Below are 9,635 nucleotides of genomic sequence, written 5' to 3'. Positions count from 1 at the left end.
AAAGACTCGATATGGGTGATTGTGGATAGGTTGACCAAGTCGGCTCATTTTATACCTGTTCGCACAGACTTTTCTCTTCAGAAGTTAGCCAAGTTGTATGTGGCGGAGATTGTGCGACTACATGGAGTTTCGGTTTCGATTATCTCTGATCGGGATCCTAGATTCACATCTCGATTTTGGCAAAAGTTGCATGAGGCGTTGGGAACGCGATTGAACTTTAGTACAGCATTCCATCCCCAAACTGATGGTCAGTCGGAAAGAGTTATTCAGATTCTGGAAGACATGTTGAGGGGATGTGTTATTGATTTCCGAGGTAGTTGGGAGGATTACTTGCCTTTGGCAGAGTTTGCATACAACAATAGTTATCGATCGAGTATTGAATGGCACCTTATGAAGCATCAGATGGGCGAAGGTGTCGAACACCTAGTTGTTGGACTGAACTGGGGGAGCGACAAGTTCTTGGACCTGAGTTGGTGGCAGATACTGAGGATAAGGTCAAGATAATTAGAGATCGGTTAAAGGAAGCGTCTGATAGGAAAAAGTCGTATGCAGATCTGAAGCGTAAGGAGATTGAATACTCAGTGGGCGATATGGTCTTCTTGAAGGTTTCAACTTGGAAGAAGATACTAAGGTTTGGCAAGAAGGGCAAGTTGAGTCCGCGGTTCATTGGACCTTATCGGGTTTTGAAGTGAGTAGGCCTAGTGGCTTATCAGTTGGAATTGCCTCCAGAGTTAGACAGGATTCATGATGTTTTTCACATCTCCATGTTAAGGCGTTATCGTTCTGACCCTACTCATGTCGTGCCGGTTGCAGAAATTAAGGTGCGAACTGATTTGACCTTTGAGGAGGAGCCTGTACAAATATTGGATCGAGACGTTAAGGTTCTGAGGAGGAAATCTGTACCATTAGTGAAAGTGCTTTCACGTAACCATGGCAGAGAAGAAGCTACTTGGGAGCCAGAGGAGTCAATGCAACAACAATACCCTCATCTGTTCGGATCAGGTAAATTTCAAGGACGAAATTTCTTTAAGGAGGGTAGAGTTGTAACGCCCCAAATTTCTGGGAATTCTGTAAAGGTTGTAAAATTTAAAATTCTATGTTCTGTTTGTTATGTGTAGGATTAATTATGTTGGTGGGCCTCTAGAAGGCCCAAGCTTAGGATAACCCGATAGTTTAATTAATTTTAATTCCATAAGAGAAAGGGGTTCTGGTAAATTGGGCTTTGAGGAATTAATTGTGTAATATAGATCACGAGGAAGCAAGTGGTGAAGTGGCATGTGATGCCACAGGGAAGGCTATAAGTGGCATGTGGAATCTAGGGAGGACCCAGGTTCAAGTATCAATGACAGCAAATCAAGGGATTAATTTTTATGAACAGAAAAGGTAAGTAGTGGAACTGAAGTAAAAGTCTGTCAGGAGGAGTTTGAGTTGCTCAGGAGATTGAGTAAGGAGGGGATAAGGGAGAGGATTTAGGAGCTGATCAAGGAGGATGGTGTTGGCCGAATAGTGGACTCTTGAGGAGCAAGAGTTGGCCGGCCAAGGGTTTCTTTAGGGGGTAAATTTCGGCTAGCTCAAAAGCTAGGTATAAATTCGGCATTTGGGAGTGTTGTGCCATTTTTTTTCTTTTCTGACCATTCTTCCTTCTCTTCCTTTCTTTTCTTTTCTTTTTTTCTCTCCATCTATCTTCCTTCTTCTTTCCCCATAGCCGAATCCTTCCATTATTCTATTCATTTCCACGTTCTTATCATTGTTCTTAAGCCTTATATACAAAAGCCGAAATCCCGAAAGCTTGATTCTTTTTGTGCCGATTTCGTTTACCCAAAACCACATCTCTTCTTTTCATCATTTGTGGCTGATTCACCAGCCCTCTAAAACCTCAAGTTTTGACGACAAGACCATAGCAAGACCCTCTCGTTTTACCTTTCTAAACACAAGTTGCAGAAAGCCGAAAACCCCACATTAAAAGGGACTTGGCCGAATACTGAAGTCACTGAAATATCGACTTTTGTTATCATCTGAGGGCTTAGATCTACATCGGGATCGAGTGGGAAACTCATTGGAATCAGTCACTAAGGAATTGGTGGTAAGTCTTCGCCAAAACTTAGTCTTCTTACATATTTTAGGAAAAGCCGAAATCTCTAAAAGTTAGGGAGGTTGTCGATTTGGACTTGTAACCCTGAGGGGTTGTAATAACTATTTTGTTTTGGTAATAGCATGATTTAGAGGCGGTTGATCAAGGGCTTGGACAGGTGGAACGATCAGATCTTTGGAGTTAACCATCTTTCGGCGATGAAGTAAGAGCAATAAGGGTTTTTGGCATGTTTGGCGAATGTGGTAAGGACTAGATACTCAATTGTATTTTTTGATATTTGGAGTAATAGTAAGTGGTTCAATTGTAGGCGGTTCGGGTGTAGATCTCGACGAGGAAATCCAAAACAATGTGTGTAATCGACACCCTCTCATAGGCTAGATCGGCAAAAGCGAAAAGCCAAAATGCCGAAAAGCCGATATTTTGGGCACTTGCAGTGTCTGAATGCTCGTAAGACATATGGGTAATTATTACTTGGTAATCAAAAGTGATAAAACCGCAATGCGCTCTATTTCGTATGCGTTTTGATATTTTGGGCTTAATGGGCCAAAATCGGGTTAATGGGCCAACGGGCCCAATTTGGTAAACGCGCCGATAAGTGTTTACGCTAAACGTAATGGCTACGATATGCATGAAAACCTTAGAAATAGTTAGATTTACTAAAATACCCCTATGTATGCAAAATGATCTTTATACCCCTAGAGTTAATTTTGTCTGAAAAGCATGATGAATTAAATCATGCGAATGTATATCATTGCATGGGGACATGGGTTATATTATGGAGGAAGCGTCTGGTGGCTATGCCACAAATTATCTGCTTTGGTGGCCCTACCACATATATACTGCTTCCGGTGGCACCGCCACAAAATATTCAGATCTGGTGACTCTGTCACATTTTACAGATCTGGCGACCATCTTTGCATATTTACGTATGCGTGTAGTGGTTGGGTGGGTTGAGTAGTCTCCCACATGGTGAAAGGATGGTATGGGGTGCACATGGTTGGATATGGTTGGGTTTACGCATAAGCATGATATATCATTACGATGCATTCGGGCCTATGGGCTTTATTCGAAATGCTTGCGGCCGAGGCCAACTTTACGTGGTTTGAGCCGATATGGGCTATGGTTGGGTTAATTTTACACACTGAGTTTCCCCAAACTCATCCCCTATTTTCATCCATGCAGGTAATCCCCAACCATAGTGGGCTTGGAGCTGCAAGGGATTCAAAGTGGCCACTCGTTTTGCAATATGGATTTCTTCTGGTGATTTGGACTTCAATTTTCTTTACTTTGATGATTTGGGTTTTGTTATGTAATAAGGCCGCTTATGATTATTTTTATTTGGGTTTTGATCTATAACTTATCATGATGATCTTAAATTATATTAACTATCAAAATGGGCTAGATCTAGGGTTCGTTTTCAAAAACATTAAGTGATTTCAAAATAACACGATTACAAGTAAGACTTTCGCTAAGCAAACGTTTTCAAACTTAATCACTTTATTAAGATGGACTTAACCAAATGGTTTTCTCACAATTATACGAGATGTTAGAGTGTGGCAATGGCGGTGTGCATGTCTAGGATTGGATCCGAAGGGAGCTTGGTACTTAAGTAGTCCGACAGACTCACCTCCTCTTTTTCTGGTTTCCTACCTAGTGTACAGCTCCCATTCACTTTAACCTATAATAAGAGTATCTTTTACATCACCAATTAATTTTTCCAAACTAAATAATACGGAATGTTTTGTACGCATCAATGTGGCGCACCGGATCCGGACGTAGCGTCTAGGCCGGGTTTGGGGTGTTACAAATATGCTCATAACCTTTCATAGCTTATTCATCAACAATATAAGTAGACGTAAATACAACTTACTCATCACCATCCAATACAACTTTTATTGCATACATTGAACCCATATCTCATACATTTCAATTAGGTACTTGTAGCACTCATCACAAGATCATAACTCTTCTCATTTCAATATAAATCATAAACCTTCTTGTTGAACTATTTGGAATACTACCAGATACTCAATAGCCCTAACATGGGTTAAGATATCGACGCCATGTCCCAGACATGGTCTTACACTGGCTTTGATATAGCGAGGCCGATGCCATGTCCTAGACAGGTCTTATACTGGCTCTCATTTATCAGTGTCGATGTCATGTCCCAGACAGGTCTTACACTGACACACGACAAGCTGACACCATGTCCCAGACAGGTCTTACACAAGCTTGTCTACCGCGAGGCTGATACATGTCCCAGAAATGTCTTACACTAGCTCTTGTCTCAATGCCAATGCATGTCCCAGACATGTCTTACACTGGCCTAAATATCTCGAGGCCGATGCATGTCCCAGACATGTCTTACACTAGCACACATATATCAACCATTGTCACGGTACAAATATCCAAGTCTATTCCAAATGTTCAACGAAAGTCTCTACTATGCTAATTTCTTAACATATATTCTCATATTCAAACTTAAAACAATTTATTCCATATCAATCCAATTGCACATCATAAATATATAGTTGCATTATTAACATACAACTTACCTCGGTAATCAAAATGTAGGCGACTAGTCGGTTTTAGTCTGCTAGCTTTGCTTTTCCCCGGTCAAGGCCCGAATTTTGTAATTCTTGATCTATAATGATAAAAAATCACAAACTTAATAATTTTATCGATCTAGATACTCAACAATTTAAAATTGGGAAAAATGATCATTTTTCCCTAGACTCTTGCAAAATGACCATTTTATCCCTAGACCCAAAAATTGATTTTTATCACATTTTCTTATTTACCAAGACTAGCCGAATACTTTTCATGCTAGGAGCAGCCTACAATTCTCATTATCTCACACATTTGTAGCCTATTTTACAAATTATGCAAAATGGTCCTTAGTTAAGGTTTTTATGAAAACTACTTCACAAAAGTTATTTATTTCACAAATATAACTCATATTCTTCCATAAAATTTCAGAAGTCAACATGTCTACTGTCATGGCAAAACCTTAGACTTTCAACCATTTTGCAAAACAGTCCCCTTGTTAGAAAGCTCATGCTACAAGTACCTTAAAAGTACAAAAATATTAAAGAAAAACCCTCAAATCACTTACTTGCAAAGGCTTTAAGTTGCTGAAAATTTTTCAAGCTTCCATGGCCATTTTCTTGGAGAAACATCGATGGAGAAGAAAGAGAGAGATGAAAAAAAATGACAACTTTTACTATTTGATTTATTTTATTCAATTTCAACACCTAATTTCACCAATTTTTTACTTTTGACCACCTTTGTCTCCTATGGCCGACCATGCTATTCTAAAGGGTGTAGTTTCCCTTTAAAGACATCCAATTTAGGTTCTCTAGCTATTTGACACCTTTAGCTATCAAAATAGGACTTTTGCACTTTATGCGATTTAGTCCTTTTTCACAATTAAACATGCAATCACTAAAATTACTTCACCAAAATTTTCATGCACTAATATAAACATGTTATAACTTAAAATTAATAATAAAATACTTTCTCTGACTTCAGATTAGTGGTCCCAAAACTACTATTCTAACTAGGCGCGAATTCGGGCTGTTACAATATCGATTTGACCCATCTCATATTGTATTTGTTGAGGAGATTGAGGTAAAATAGGATTCGACTTTTAAGGAGGAGTTGGTTCAAATTCTCGATTGAGATATTAAGGTCTTGAGAAAGAAAACCATTCCGTTGGTTAAGGTTCTATTGCTGAATCATGGTATAGAGGAAGCCACTTTGGAACTTGAAGACTTAATTCAACAATAATACCCACATATGTTTGAATCGAGTAAATTTCAAGGCCAAAATTTCTTTTAAGGGGGAGTTGTAACGCCCCAAAATTTGAGTTTTTGATTTGTTAGACTTTGTCAAGTAAATTGATCTGTTTCAGTAAATAGGTGCTCTGGATGTGTGTTTGAGTTCCTATATTCAAATTTCACTCTTGGAAATTTTGTTACTTTTGTTCTTATCCCTATCTCTGTACACTTGACTTAAATTCTATTTTCTCTCTACTTGTGACAGAATTAGCCTATTGGTTCAGTGGTAAGGTGTCAGCTTACCCTTTAGTCTTGTTTTCAAATCCCCGTGTATGCAAAGTGGAAATATATTTTTGGTCCTATGCTTGGTGTTGTTTTGTGTTTGTAGTTGAGTTAAATTCAAACTTTGGGAAATCTAATAAGTTATCTAAATTAAATCAGTTGGTTTGATATTACCATTTTTTATTATTTTATTATTTTTATTTATTTGTTTGTTTGTTTTATTTTTTTAATTTCCTAAGCCAAATTGTTTGCCACGTTTCCCTCACCCCTCACCCTTTATTTCTTTTCCTTTTCTTTCTTTTTTGTTTTCCTTTCCACATTCTCCCCCACTCTTAGTTGTTCACTTTCTTTTGTTTCTTGTTCTTCTTGTTAGTTTGCTTCTCTTTTCTTTTCTTTTATTGGTCCATTTCTGTTCTATTCGAAATTGTGGCCATTATTGTATTGTCAATCTTGTTTCGACCAAAAGTTGGATTTTAAAAATGGTTTGTTCGTGGTTAATCTTGGTGTAAGTAAATTAGTTTTCAATGTTTAAGATTTCTTTTTCCCCACACGAGTGTTGTATTATTGGTGTATGAGTTTCGTCATTAATCATTTGAGTTTCTAAGTGAAATTTTCGAGGTGGTTAATCCTCCAGTGACCTAAAATCTTTTGGTAGACTATTGTTTTCTTAAAAGTTCTTAAAGTATCGTGGGTTAAAAAAATAAACAAGGTATGTAACGAAAAACATGAAAAACAACGAACGACGTGAAGCCAAAAATTGGACAGTAGACACCACACCTGTGTGCAATTTATACATATTTTTACCCCATGTTTAACACATTTTATGGATGCTTTCCTATTAGAATTGGTGAATTCAATGCTCCAAATGCTTTAATTTCATGTTTTAAACTTAGGAGAGCATATGAAAGCAAAAGGAATGAGAAACGAGCCAAAATTGGAGAAAATGGGCCAAAGTACGAAATCAACACGGCTTGGACCTCCTCACACGGGCAGACCACACGGCCGTATCAATTTGACAGGCTCGAGCACGGCCTGAAGTAATAGCACACGGGCGTGTTACACGGGCGTGTCCTTGCAGAGCCCAAGTTGAGTCCAATTCAGAAAAGGCTAATTTTGAGGGCTCTTAGGCATTCCAAAGGTTATAAATACACCCTAGAGGAGGAAGAAAATGGGGGGTACAGAATAGGGAGTAAGGAATTACTCCAAGGAAGCCAATTGATCCATCTCAGAAGCCAGATTCACCATCAAGACTGAAGATCTCCCCTCAATTTCCCCTTTTGGAGTTTTGGGTTTTCTTTATGTTTTGTATTCTTTATTATTCTAAGATGTTTTCCTTTTTAGTTATGAACTAAATCCCCTAAATACCTAAGGGGAATGAAACCTAAGACGAATCTTGTTATTATTTTCTGAATTGTATGATAAATATGTAACTTGTTATTAATTATGTGTTCTTAATTCTTGCTTTGATATCCCAGGATACTGATTCAAGATAAGCTCTTATTCAGAGGAGGAATAGACCCTGTCTAAGAGTACATTTGTCATAATTAAGCAGATTTGATTGCATGCCTAGACATAGGGTGACAAGATGTTGCCGGATTAGGGTGAAACCTAATAAGGGGATCCATAGATCGAGTTAATGCAACCCTAAGGTGTTAATTAGAGAAAGGTCTCAATTATCCAATCTAGGGATTAAACGTTATTAGTCTTGAATAGGGATAATAACAAAACTTAGGGATTTCTACGGAACAAGTTAAATGAATAAATCGTCCGATTCGGAGCCAGAATAACAAGTACAGTCTGGGTGGATTTTTCCTTAGGTATTGTTTTAATTCAATCGATTTTCCTAAAAGCAATTCCCCAATTCTATTCTCTGTGAATTCTTAGTTTAGATAATCAGTTAGTTAAAACAAAAACCTATTTATTCTTAGGCTAGATAATAAAAAAGACAGTCATTACTAGTACTTTTAGTTCCTTTGGGTTCGACAATCCGGTCTTGCTAAAACTATACTACTGTTCGATAGGTACATTTGCCTACATAGCGATAATAGTTAGTTTCAAGAATGATTAATTATAAATATTTAAAACCTATCACGAAATAACCCGATCAAGTTTTTGGTGCCATTGCCATGGAACTAAAATATTAGGAACACTCAATTTTTATTACTTTAGCCATTTATTTTTCTTGCAATCCAATTTTATTTTTAATTCTATTCTAATTTACTAATTTTCTTTGTTTTTCTTCTGACAGGTTTTTATAGTTTATGACTAGAAGAAACCCGTCAGGACCACTACTTTTTGACGAAGAAATTGATCGTACAATCCGTAGAAACCAAAGAGAAATAAGGCGAAGCATAAGATACACAGAGAACGAGCAAGAAGACGATACTCAAACCCCAACCAAAAAGATGGCTGAAAACCAAGACAATCAGCTACCTCCTGCAATTGCGGCTAACCAAAATCCTGCTCCACGTACTGTGTATGATTATGCTAAACCTTCTTTAACAGGAACTGAATCGAGCATAGTAAGACCTGCTGTAGCTGCAAATACTTTTGAACTAAAACCTAACACTATTCAAATGATACAGTAATTTTTTCAGTTTGATGGTTTGCAGGATGACGATCCCAATGCTCATTTAGCCAACTTCTTAGAACTATGCGATACATTTAAAATTAATGGTGTTTCTGACTATGCCATTCATCTTCAGTTATTCCCTTTCTCATTATGGAACAAAGTTAAACAGTGGTTGAACTCGTTACCACGAGGGTCAATTACTACTTGGGAACAAATGATCGAAAAATTTTTACTAAAATATTTTTTGCTGGCTAAAACGGCTAAATTATGTAATGATATTTTTTCTTTTGTGCAGATGGATTTAGAAACACTCTACGATGCAAGGGAGTGATACAAGGACCTTTTGAGAAGTGCCCTCACCATGGGCTACCACTTTAGCTCCAGGTTCAAACATTCCATAATGGCCTGAATCCTTCGACTTGACAAATGTTTGACGCAGTTGCTGGCGGAACCATCAATAATAAAACACCTGAAGATGCGTATGAGTTCATAAAGGAGATGTCATTGAATAACTATCAGTGGAAAGTCATGAGGACAAAGCCAACGAAAACAGCCGGTGTTTATAACGTCAATTCGGTCACCATGCTCTCTAATCAGGTAGAACTCTTGAATAAAAAGATTGATGGTTTTCTTAGTTCTTCACAGGTTCACCCAGTAATGCAGTGTAAAGCAAGTGGAGGTGGAACAAGCCATTAGGAATACCAACCTTATGGCCACAACATGGATAACGAGCAATTAAATTATATGGGTAATAATCCTCGACCTCAAAACAATCCATAGAGTAATACTTACAATACAGGTTAGAGAAACCACCCCAATTTCTTGTGGGGCAGTCAAGGAAGTCAAAGACCACAACCACCTCTAAGATACCAACAACCACCCTACCAATAGGAAAAGAAACTGAACCTTG

Source organism: Gossypium arboreum, chromosome 8 (genome assembly GCF_025698485.1).
Source record: "Gossypium arboreum isolate Shixiya-1 chromosome 8, ASM2569848v2, whole genome shotgun sequence".
Taxonomy (NCBI): Eukaryota; Viridiplantae; Streptophyta; class Magnoliopsida; order Malvales; family Malvaceae; genus Gossypium; species Gossypium arboreum.
Note: the sequence above shows the minus strand (reverse complement) of the source record.